Consider the following 12,641-nt stretch of genomic DNA (forward strand, 5'->3'; position numbering starts at 1 on the left):
TCACTAATTAACATTTAACATTTAGGTGATTTTAGACCGCCTCTGGTGAGAAAAATATACGAAATAAAGTCATGAAAATCATCCAATCAGAATCACTCAAAAGCCGTTTCTCGGCAGAATGTTCCTTTGAATTTGTGTGTACTTGATCTTAATTGGCTAAGTATTGGCGTATCGAACCAAATACACTTTTGTGATTGGCTGATGGGTGCGTGAAATGAGCGCGTGAAACGTGTAATCAGAATCAGCCTAAAACATTTAGCTAGCTAAAATTAATGGCTCGCCGCAGTTTTTCAGTCAAGAAACAAATTTAAAGTTTGAAGATGGTACTACGTCGTCGAAGGGAGGAAATGTAAGCAAATATAATGACTTAAATTATTTTTAAAACGTTAGTGTTGAAATTGTTTTACTGGCAGACGGTGAGCTAGCTTGTAGCAGTGAGTGAGGTGAGCAGCAGTTTCATACCTTATGGGGACCAAAGAAGTAACCAGAAGAAAGCAACGTCTGAAAGTAAGAGCTATTATCATTCAGTCCTTTAAGACGTTTTTATTGAATCAGTCGTGCTTTGTTCTGTTGGTGGGATGCTAATTGCTGGTTAGCGTTTTACTAACTGGCTGGAGGTCGGATCTGATACTTTCTTGTGCTAAAGGTCAGTCTCAGCATCCTAAAGTGAATTCCAGCTGAACAGAAGAGCTGCTTATTCAGTAAGATTGGGGCTATCTACTGCGGCTGGTGATGTGATGGATTTATTCCTGCTTTTGTCTGAAGTTTTAATGATTTAGTTTAATTTCTTTAAATGGAGTTTGCAAGAATCAGAAACAGCGGTGATTAAAGTTAAGTGATCAGGATATGTCTTACTGCGTATGAGCAAATCCCAGCTTTTAGTTTAGATTACTCTTTTACCTGTTTGAAATTCCACCAAACACATTCAGAGAATAGCAGATGGTTAACAGATGCACCTTGTTTCCCTCCACCACCACCACCTGCTACACATGCTTTTTTTTAATTCTTTTTTTTTTAAGCCTGTTTTCACACCAGGCTGCTTTTCCACCTGAATCTGGGCTGTGCTCAGTGGCGCTCCTGCTAGCTATGAAATAATGATGACACAAAATGTGAGCTGAAGCTCCACAGGGGGCATATGTTGAGTCAGACTGCTGAGCGAGCTCACCTGTCCGGCCAGAGGGGTCGGTGGTCCTTCTGGAGCCCGATAATAATAAACCTCTAACACAAAGGCAGCCAACCTTCTCCGAGAGTGGATCCAGCCAGGCGGTCAGTACCCCAGCTGATGGACAAGCCTCTGAACCAATGGTGTGGGTCTGTACTGACCCAGTGGGGGTGGTGGGGCTGCGGCGGACCTGGGCCGGGTCACCTTGCCAGCAGCGGTCTGTGCTGTGCTTTATTAAAGCCAGAAAGGAACATTGGCTGGAGGTGTTTGTATGCAATCATGTCACATTTCCAAAAGAGGCCTGAGCAGAGGAGGCAGCAGATCGCCTCTGACTTCTCCAGCAGATGTTTGAAAATGGTGCTAATGTAGTGGATCATGTCTGTGGGTGAGCAAGCTGTGAGGAGTTCTGATGCTAATGAGAGTTGAGGTAACTCTGGTGGGATGTGCTTTGATTTGCAACAGAAACAGAAATTTCTGGTCAAAATAAGTTTCACAAGCCACAGTGGAGAAGTGTGACTGTAATTACATTATTCCCCTTTGGTCTGCTATGTTTCTGCTCTGCTCTCAAACATTATACTTGCTGACTTTGTAATGCAGCATAAGTAGGTTGTACAAATGGAAGGAATAATGCTACAGGGCATTTAACTTGCCAGTGTGGGGAAATTTTTGTCTCTGGTTCAGTTTTATGTGGAGGATCAGGAAGTCTTTTTGTCTGACTTACTAAATAGTTTTGTGACCATGTTATAGAAAAGAGATGCTGTGTTATTCCTGTTCTTTGAGATCAGCTGAAAAAACAAATGTTTGGGCAGTGACCTATCTCAAGTTTAAGTTAAAGTCCCCTCACAATTAAAATGTTAATTTATTTAATCTAAAAGCAGCAATAGTGTCTGACTACTAGAGGCCAACCGATGTTTTATTTTTTTAGGCTGATACCGATTTTTAAAGAATTTATCTTAAATATATATATATATATATATATATATATATAGAATATCTTAAGCCAATTATGAAGGCCTGTTTGTGTGTGTGTGTGTGTTTTAGCAGCACATTGATTTTTGAATGACAATTGAACTCACTGTGTGCAATATAAATTAAAAAAGTCAAATCTCTTGATATTTATTGAACTTTAAATATAGAGCAAACTCAAAACATAAAAAAATAACGGTGTGTTGGGGTCCTTTGGGCCCTTTCTTCGGTCTAGTAGTGGCAGCAGTTGGCCACACAGGTGCCTGACTATTATTATTTTTTTAATTGGCTTTTAAAAATAACATCGGCTGATATAGAAAAAAATCGGTCGGCCTCCACTGACTAGGGCTGGGCAAAAAGGGAAAAATCGTATCACGATTACTTTTCATACAAGTAAATTGCGATATATCACAATATAAAAGTAAACACTATTTTAGTAAGTAAATTTGATCTCTAGCACTAATCACAGGCATAGAATCACAAAGTGCTTCACATAGATCAAAACAAAATAAAACAACGTCATAAAATCATACATTTAAAGTGAGGTTTGAAGATATCAGAAGGTTGTTTTGATATAAAAATAAATTTTCAAAAGCTGAACATGTCAAACACAAAAAACGGTTTGGGAAGTAAAAATGAGGTTTACTTGAGGCTAAAATCTTTAGCATTATTGGAAGCCTAAGTCACGTCCATCTACTTCCAGTCCATGGGTGCCCTACTCAGGGTTTTTCCTGGCTCAAATTGAGGCAGAGGTGCAGGGTATCCGCGGGTCCTTAAAAAGTCTTAAAAAGTCTTAAATTTGCTTTTCAAAATTTAAGGCCTTAAAAATCCTTAAAAATGACAAATAATCCTTAAAGGGCAAGTCACCCCCAAACCAACTTTTTTTTGCTGATAAACGGCATGAACGAGTGTCTAATCGTGCTGCAGACATGTGTAATCAATAATTTGGAACCAGTGCATTTTAGTAAAATTTTAAATGTTCTGCCTAAAACTGTCAGTGTTGCGCCATCATCAGGTAAAAACTCTGCACTGTATTTGAATTTAAATCTGCCACCGCTATTTGCTAAGAGGTATGCTATGATGTAAACTGGTACATTATGATGTCACAATGCCATTGTAAGCCTGTATGTTTGTGTATTTGTTAGCAGCTCCGCCCTCTCGGTCTGCCAGGCAACAGTATTTGTTGCATTTTTCAAACATTAAGTGGGAGTGAAGTAAGTCTCTTGTAGGGGGTGACTTGCTCTTTAAATACAGTTTCCAAAGGTCTTAAATTACCAAAGGCCCACTAAACAAGATTCTTTTATTTCGATAAAAATTTTGTGAATTTCTAGTCAGTGTTCAGGATTTTTTGTGTGTGATGTTGGCGTAAGCGGAACCGTACACACTCAGTTGGTTGTGAAAGGGGGCTATTTTTAGATGAGCACATTAGCTGGTTAAGCTAGGCTAGGGGGAGCTTGCGCCATGGAGAAGTTTAATGGCAACTGGATGGCTAATCCCATGTTCGCGATGTGGTTAGCACCGGTTCCAGGCAATAGCTGGAAATGATAGCTTAAATTTAATATTGAAAATAGCTTAAATTTGGTCAAAGTGGCTTTAAAAAGGTCTTAAAAAGTCTTAAATTTGGCTCCCTTAAACCTGCAGATACCCTGGAGGTGGTACCATCCTGACCATGCACCATTTCACCGTTGTGAAAATTTAACCTCACGATTATTGTGACCAAAATGATCACGGTTTTTGGTATTATCACGGTATTTTTTTAAAACGTGTTACATTTTCAGACAACTAAATAAATCCTGTATATCAGGAAAATATTGTCCTCAGTTTGTGTCTAAATTCTGCCTAAAATGTGTTATTTTGTAATTATGTTGTTTATTTGTTTACATTTCCCCCTTTAGTCTTTAAAATACCAATATTTGCCCATAACTTCTTATTTTATGTCTGTTTGATGTCATCATTTTAAAAATATTAGACCAGATGATACTCAGTACTCAAGTAGCCTTCTAATCAGATACTTTTTTTTTTACCCTTACTTGAGTAATAAACCCTATATCAGGAAAATATCGTTCTCGGTTTGTGTTCCAGTGAGCTTTGCAGATGTGGGAAAATGTCATCAGGCAGTAATCATTGTTAAATTAATAATTATTCTCGGAGAGAGACCAACTCTTATCTGCCGCTGGGAGCCCCGTAATGCATAGCGTCATTTCAACATGGCGGTGTCCGCGACACGGTTTATATGCAGGTAGCGGCGCTGCGGCTGCTTTATATAGCGACTCATTGCATTCTCCCTCAACCCAAATCCTCGAATCACACATTTTAGCTAAAACGCTAACGTTAACTTGCCTTGCGTTGACTGTAGAGTTGTGGGTGATGGTCACGCAGATGTGTCATGAGATTTGAAGCGTTGCTGCCTTTCTCAGACACTTTTTCTACACGTGCTGCAAACAGGACAGCCGTCTTCTATCAACTGTCCCTCGGCATTCATCAAATATCCAAAAGATGCCCGTACTTCCCACTTTGTCTTCTTTGAGGGATAATAAATGTCCTGAGCGCTGCCGTCTCCTCCTTTGGCCGTTATTTCAGCTTTAGCTTCAAGAAAGTTTTGGTTGTGAACAACAAAGTGCGAAAGTGCTGCCGGCAACTTGAGCAGATGATACGGTGGCTGGTAAGGGTCACCATGCCTACACCGCATCCACGGTAATCCACCGAGATAATTTAGTTTTTAAAAAACAAGACGGTTATTATTATTGTCAACTTTTTTACCGGGGTTTACCACTACACCGGTTGCCGTGACAACCCTAGTCCTCTCTGCTCAACAGAATCCCGTTACGCCGAGAGTCCATAAATATTGTAATATAGGCAGAAACTGGATCTTTCCCTGACAGATATCTAGCCCCCATATCTCGATCCCTACTCCTGAATGAAAAACTGGACATTTTGATCAATGTAGGAAACCCCCCGGACGCCCCAGACAGAGAGTGAAAAGTGGACATGTCCAGGGGAAAGAGGACGTATGATCACCCTACAACAGCATCAACCATAGATATGTACCAACTAGCGAGAAAAGCAATTTTTTATCTTTTTCTGCAGCGGTTTTGGCGCTTTTCGGTGCATCGCTGCTGATACAGCGCCCCTATAGTGGCGCAATTCAGCAACTGCAGTTAAAATAACATCCATATAGCTGGGGGTAGAGTGAAATCAGGCTGGGTTGGCAGAAAATTAGCTGGAGGTGGCTGCCACGCAAATTTGAACGCAGGAAAAACCCTGCATACTGCCCCGACAAATTAATCAAAGTCTACTAGGGGTTGACCGATATATCGGTAGGCTGATTTATCGGGCCAATTATTAGCTTTTTTTTCATCATCGGCATCGGCCGATAAGCCTCTTTAGTAGAGCCGATTTAAAGTCAGGCACCATATTTGAAGCTAAAGGTTCTAATTTATAGTTTCGTCACAACTTATTGATCATAATTAGGGATGCTTGTTAGGATGCGACAGATCTTCAGTTGCATATTTATTATTGGTGATCAGCTTGTTTGATGTATGCATCAGTGAAGCTGTTAAAACTGTCAAAACTTATGTGAAGTTGACTTAACAATAAATGATAAATGACCTGCATTTGTACAGCACCTTTCAGAGTCAGAGGACTCCAAAGTGCTTTACACTACAGTGAATCAGTCATCCATTCACACACTGATGGTGATGAGCTACGGTGTAGCCACAGCAGGCGGTCCCTCTGACCACCACCAGCAGGTGAGGTGGTGTTTTGCCCAAGGACACAACTGGACAACCTGCTCAACGCCCCATAAAAGATGTAATCTGAGCTTCTCGTCTATCCCGTGGCCTTCCATCTTTCTGCTTCTGGAACTGTCGTCTCTGATCACGTCCGGACAGCAGGACGGAGGGCAGACCTGAGTTTCTGTTTACAACCTCAGCTGCTGCGCTCGCTGGGCCCGATAAACATAGCCCTCCCACATGCCTGGTGCCACTTCTCTGCATGCCTGGCATCATTTAACATTGTGATATTTTGCCGGTGTTTGCCCACGGATGATGAGGCTCTCATTACTATGCATGTGCCAGATGAATCATAAACCTATACCATATGCCATCGCAATTTGCTGATGGGCCCAAGCTGTTTTGGTGGATGTAAAATCCAGGGATTATGGAGGCTTGATCCTCTGTGAATGAGGGGAGACACGGACAAGGAGATGGAGATAGTGGAGAGGAGAAAGGTGGAGGATGATGCTCCCTCTTCCTGGTCTATGATTGGTCCCCAGGTCAGTGGCAAAGGCAAAGGTAGGAGGCGGGGCTGCTGATTAACACCTCCCAAATAGTCTAATCTACCAAGGCTGTGAGGTATTAGCTCAACCTAGTGGTCTTTGAAAACAAACAATTTCATGCGCACACAGACAACAACATGTTTGTCACCTCGTCCCCAGAGTGGTGTGGTGGTAAATGAAGTCGCTGTTGAAAACAAAGGGACTAAAGTCACTGTTGTTCTTTCTGAAAGGAGAACCCAATCAGCTTCTCTCTTTCAGTTCGTTTATTGACAAAAGGTGAGCAGTGAGTGAGATCATTTTGATTGTTAACTAAAAGCAGGAATTAAGAGCTTAGACTGCATTAGTGTGAGTAGATGTTCTTGTTTTTTGCACAACACCTGAAACTAGGGAAATCAAAATCAGTGGGAAAAATCAGATTTAATCATTCAAAACAACGAACATTACTTTTCAAATTTACCCCGAGAAAGAGCTTTTCAAACGGAAAAACAGCTTTGTTTTAAATTTAACAAGTTCCTCTACATCAGTATTCTTTGTTTCACACACAACAACGTAAGGCCCACACTGTCCAGGAGTTCATGCACTGTAAAGCCGGAGACGGACGCACCGCTCCTGCACCGTGCTCGCTAGAGGTGCTGAAAAAAATCGATTCAAGTTTGAATCGGGATTCTTATTTATAAATATTCAGAATAGATTCCAAGAACTCATATATTTGGCATGTTACAGGTTTGAGATGCACTTTTTTGATCTTTGTTAGGAGAGTCCGTACTCCGTTTACTTTTGTGGTCCCATAAATTGAGATGATTTATGTTTGAATCTGCTGATAAGAGGGCACTTGAATGCAATTTTTTCCATACTCAGAAATTTGAGATATTCTCATATTTATTTTCTAAGTTGATAAATGAGTAAGTAAGTAAAAGTGTATTTATTTAGCGCCTTTCTCAGATATAAATCACAAAGCGCTGTACAACATGATAAAGATCAGGGCAAATACCTCTAACCAAAAAAAAAAACAATAGCAGTGATAAACGTAGAAAATAAAATCATGAGTATAAACAAAGTGAAGGTGTGAACCCGAACAAAGCCATCTTTTTGAAACATTTAGGGAGGGAACGCCTGGATGAAAAGGTGAGTTTTTAGATAATTTTTAAAGACCTCAGGATTACTCATGTAACTTGTTTCTACACATACTTGACAAGTATTTGACCATATTACTTTCAGTTACCGTTAGGTAACTACAGATTTGTTATATTTTACAAGGTAAGCAAAAAAAAAGTTTCCTTTTGGTCAAAAGCTTGCTTTTGTTAACAGTTTTAGAATCACTTTATTTTACATTGTAAATTTGCATTTTTGGAGCACGACCAGTTTAAAGTCGAATAAAAATGTCCCATAGCTTTAACTAACTTGTACAACAAAGCAGTTAATCCTGGAGATGACACTATTTGTTAATACTGATTGAGAATCGATTCTGAATCGAATCGGCACCCCGGAATCGAATCAAATCGTGAGTTGCTCTAAGATTCACATCCCTAGTGGCAGCGCAGTCATTTTACATAGAAGCCATTATAGTTAATGAGAGTGGGCAGATGGGGAGTGGCGCCATGACATTACGATGCGTAACGGCTTTACGGCATAAACTCAACCGCAGTTTTAACAACTTTAAACTACTATTGATCTTAAAATATTCAAATAAGTAGTGTACTTACCCATTTTTAATGAATTTGAGTCTCAGAAAACATGACGGCAAGTCTGATCACGTATAAACAATAGAGTAACTTGCTGTTCTCAAGTCCCGCGTGATGATGTGACTATCGCACGACTTTCCAAGAAGCGCTCAGCGACGCGTCCTGTGTGACCGCTTGACTTCCCAAAATCTCCGGTGTGCCCCAGGTTCAACATGTAGCGGTTAGCCAACACAGAGCATAGTTGTCACCTCAACAGAGAAAATGTCTGTAACCTGGGTGTATTTTTAAATGAACAGCAAAGGGAGTGTAATAAACGCGTGTAACCCCTTCTTTCCACCGGAGCCGTCAGCAGCACGTCATAGCTGCTGATAGGAACCGCTGTGGTCAACAGAACCTTTTTCCACCGGAGCCGTCAGCAGTGCGAGTCGGCCGCATCTCAGGAGCAGCATGTCGCGGCCCTTACACGCCGGTTCTATTTTCTACGCGCGACGCCTCTGAAACGGGTCAAGTTCGACATTTTTGGGGAAGGAAAGACTGGAAATCGGACGCGGAAACGGAGCGAAGCTTCTGAGATTTTCAGAATAAAGAAACGTACTGCCTTCCGGTTGCTTTACTTAAAAAAAAAAATTACCAACTGTGCGGCTCCGTGAGAAGTTATCACCTAGCTAGCGGTCTCCTTTGTTTTTCAGGTCCGTATTGGCGATTATAAAACTGACAGAACATAAAACACAAACCTTTTGGAGCCATGTTGTAGTTTTCTCCTGCTTTTTGTTGTGTTTACTGACAAAGTACTCTGTTGGTGACAGCTGCTCCCCTGCTGCATCGCGTCTCGTGGGAAGGGCCAAGCAGCAGCTTACGCGAGCCAGACGTGCTGCTGCAGTAACGTGCTGCTGACGGCTCCGGTGGAAAGAAGGGGTAATGTGTGCAAGCCGGGCATTTAACCAGGTGGAAAAGGTGGAGCTGCGTTTCAACAGTTATACATCACTTTACAAAACCTGACCCTGCTCAGTTCTCAGCAGCAATTCAGCTAAGCCAGCTGACACTAGCGGAAACCAGGAAATAGTCTATGAACAGCAGAATTGCCAGATAGCAGCATCGAAAGAAATACTCATGTCAATAATTAGAACCGTAGTGTTTATGGCTACGATGTGTACTAACCACGCTAAAATCCAGGCAATGCAATAAATCAATTACAAACCGTTAAAATGTTCATTTAGCACTGACATAACAACAATGCACAATTTAAATGAAATTTCTAAGCAAAATGGTTCACTTGACCCCACTCATATACATTAAATAATAAATTATAAATGTACAGGCTTGTAACTGAAAGGCCTGCTGAGACTGTAAAATTAACCCTTTAAGTGCCAAAGTTGCAATACTGCGTTTAAGAAACCACAGCTGCAAATATAGTTCCTTATGAAGGTATTACTTTACATCAGAAGATAGTGGAGATGTGTAAATTCAAGGGCAAATATTTTTGTTTATTAGAAGAAAAAGGAAGCCGAAAAGATCTTTTCTATAGGGCCTCTCAAGATAAATCACGAGGAGCTTCACAAAAACAAAAACTGTAAAATATAAAATAGAATTTAGAAAATGATTAAAATATATTTAAAATGAGCAAAAAATTGACAGTTGTGTTTAAAACATGTAAAGAGAGAGAGTGAATAAGAGGGAAGTCAGTGGATCATGAGGAAGGTGGAATAAATGGTAAATGGCCTGTATTTGATATAGCACCTTCTAGAGTCCTGGAACCCCTCAAGGCACTTTACAACACAATCAGTCATTCACCCATTAACACACACATTCACACACTGGTGGGGATGAGCCACAGTGTAGCCACAGCTGCCCTGGGGCGCACTGACAGAGGCAAGGCTGCCGAGCACTGGCGCCACCGGTCCCTCCGACCACCACCAGTAGGCAACATGGGTTAAGTGTCTTGCCCAAGGACACAACGACAGCGACAGACTGAGCGGGGCTCGAACCTGCAACCTTCCGATTACGGGGCGAGCACTTAACTCCTGTGCCACCATCGCCCCATCGCGAAATGGGGGGGGGGTAGAGCAGAATAAAAAGAGTGGTGAAGTAGGTCATATAAAAGCCAGCTTGAACAAGTGAGTCTTCAGCTGCTTTTTAAAAGAGACCACTGAGTTCACTGATCTCAGGCTCAGGGGGAGAGAGGTACAGAGTCTGGGGGCCACAGCAGCAGATGATCTGTCACCTTTGACCTTTAGCCTGTGCTGCACAACCAGTAGGCTTTGGTCACTAGACCTCAGGGACCTGCATCACCAATGTAAGATGGTGCTTGTCCATGTAAGGCCCTATAGACCAGAACTAGGATCTTGAAATGAACCCTGAAATTGACTGGCAGCCAGTGAAGCTGAAGGAGAAGCGGGGTGATGTGGGTGTGTTTGGAGGACTTGGTCAGAAGCCGAACACAGGCATTCTGAACCACCTGTAGATGGTTCAGGGAGGTTCTGCTCAGACACGTGAAAAGAGAGTTACAGTTGTCTAAGCATGAGGAGATGAAGGTGTGGAGAACTGTCTCAAGTTCAGAGCAGGACAGAATGGGACTCAGCTTAGCAATGTTCCTGAGATGGAAGAAGGAAGAGCCCATCTATCTATCCATTTTCATCCGCTTATCTGGCTCCCCAGCCACTTGGGCCAGCTCCTCTGGGGGAATCCCAAGGTGTTCCCTGACCAGGTGAGAGACATAGTCCCTCCACCGTGTCCTGGGTCTACCTTTAGGTCTCCTCCCGGTTGGACGTGCCCGGTAAACCTCACCAGGGAGGCAACCTGACCAGATGCCCGAGCCACCTCAACTGGCTCCTCTCGATGTGGAGGAGCATTGGATCTACTCCGTGCCCCTCCCGAATGACCAAGCTTCTCACCCTATCTCTAAGGGAGAACCCAACCACTCTTCGGAGCAAACTCATTTTGGTGTCACACCCTGTCCTGGCTTCTCCTAGGTTGTAGTCTGTGTCTCCGTTAATTGCTCCCACCTGCCTCTTGTTTCCCAATCACCATAGCTCCCGCTCCTCGTGTATTTAAACCCTTTCTGTTCTGTGTTCCTTGTGGTGTCATTGTTTCATTGTCCAGCGTGTGTCCCAATAAAACTGTTAAAGTGCATCCTACCTGTCTGCCTGCTTCATCCCCGGTCTGGATCCCCGTCTTAGCTCCTCTCCACTCCGCAGCACGTCGTGACATTTGGCCGCTTGTATCCGCAATCTCGTTCTTTCAGTCACTACCCAAAGCTCATGACCATAGGTGAGGGTAGCAACGTAAATCGACCGGTAAATCGAGAGCTTCGCCTTCTGACTCAGCTCTCTCTTCACCACGACAGACCGGTACAATGCCCGCATCACTGCATCTGCAGACAGTGCTGCATCTGCAGACAGTGCTCGTTAAACTGAGAAGTTAAGGAATCTGGGTCATTAGCAGAACAACAGGGTGGATCAAAAGCAGCAGAAAAATTGCTAGCTGTGCTCTCATTAAGAAAACGAGAACTAACCATACGGCGAGCAGGAGATGCAGAAAGGGGATGCAGAAATGGACAAGTTAAAGAAAATGCAATGGTGATCTGAAATATAAACGTCCTCAGGATAAACACTGTCTTCATTTTGACCCAGGGTAAAAACAAGGTCTAGAGTGTGTCCCCTGGTGTGTGTGGGGCCAGAAATATGCTGGGTAAAAAAGCTGAAGGAGTCCATAAGGCTGGAGAAATTCATGGCAAAGTGATCAGAGGGATCATGAACGTGGATTTTAAAGTCACCAACAATCACCCTTCTGGACAGCTTCACAGTGGAGGATAGAAAGTCTCTAAACTCCTGAAGGAAGGAACTGTTTGGACCAGGTGAATGATAGACCACAGCACAGTAGAACAGGTCCTTACGCCCGACTTTAATCAGCTGCAGTTCAAAGGAAGCAAAGTGACCAGAGGTTGTAGAGCTACATGGAAGATGGTCTCTGAAAACATCAGCTAGGCCTCCACCTCGAAATTGACGCTGCTGCTCAGTCTGTGTTCATGTGGATCCCACATGATGCAATGCTTATTTCACCATGTTCAGGATAAGGTGGGTGTAGAAAGGATGGTTAAAAACACAGCTCATAGTGATAAACGTAGCAGAAATGTAAAGGAAAAAAAACTGTCACATAATTGATATGAATATTCCAGCGATCTTAGTAAAACAGCATTACTAAAAGGGAAAAAACTTAATCTTTTGAAATAAGAATGTGGTGTTTTTATGAAGCAAAGTAAGCTGCGAAATTTGGCGGAACGAGATTGCTTAGCGTTGCTGGTGGTTCATTACACCAGCCTGCTATATGACAGCACACCGCGGGGTTCGGGGGCCACAAAGAGGGCACGTCTCGAAAACCCTTTTCAGATGGACATTCTGGAATATGTGTGGACAATTCAATCCGGTTTTTAACCGGAACTGTGTTTTCAGACACTCAGTAAAGTAAAATTTTCTAGTGCAGAGAGGAGACAACCCATAAAAGCACTAATTTGATTTCATTTCAGAGAAAAATAGAACAGGTCAGATTCACCTAATAA

At 42.4% G+C, this 12,641-nt stretch overlaps 1 protein-coding gene across 3 annotated transcripts in view; it reads left to right on the top strand.

Annotated features, from left to right (window-relative positions):
* The first annotated feature begins 416 nt into the window (after positions 1-416).
* Positions 417-12,641, top strand: part of paqr3a (progestin and adipoQ receptor family member IIIa) — a 235,765-nt gene continuing 223,540 nt past the window's right edge. For all 3 annotated transcript variants that reach the window (XM_015960224.3, XM_015960223.3, XM_015960225.3), the window contains exon 1: positions 417-507. The gene's annotated coding sequence lies outside the window, so the exon portion shown is untranslated. The remainder of the gene's footprint in view (positions 508-12,641) is intronic.

The sequence above is a fragment of the Nothobranchius furzeri genome, chromosome 10 (genome assembly GCF_043380555.1).
Source record: "Nothobranchius furzeri strain GRZ-AD chromosome 10, NfurGRZ-RIMD1, whole genome shotgun sequence".
In the NCBI taxonomy this organism is placed as follows: domain Eukaryota; kingdom Metazoa; phylum Chordata; class Actinopteri; order Cyprinodontiformes; family Nothobranchiidae; genus Nothobranchius; species Nothobranchius furzeri.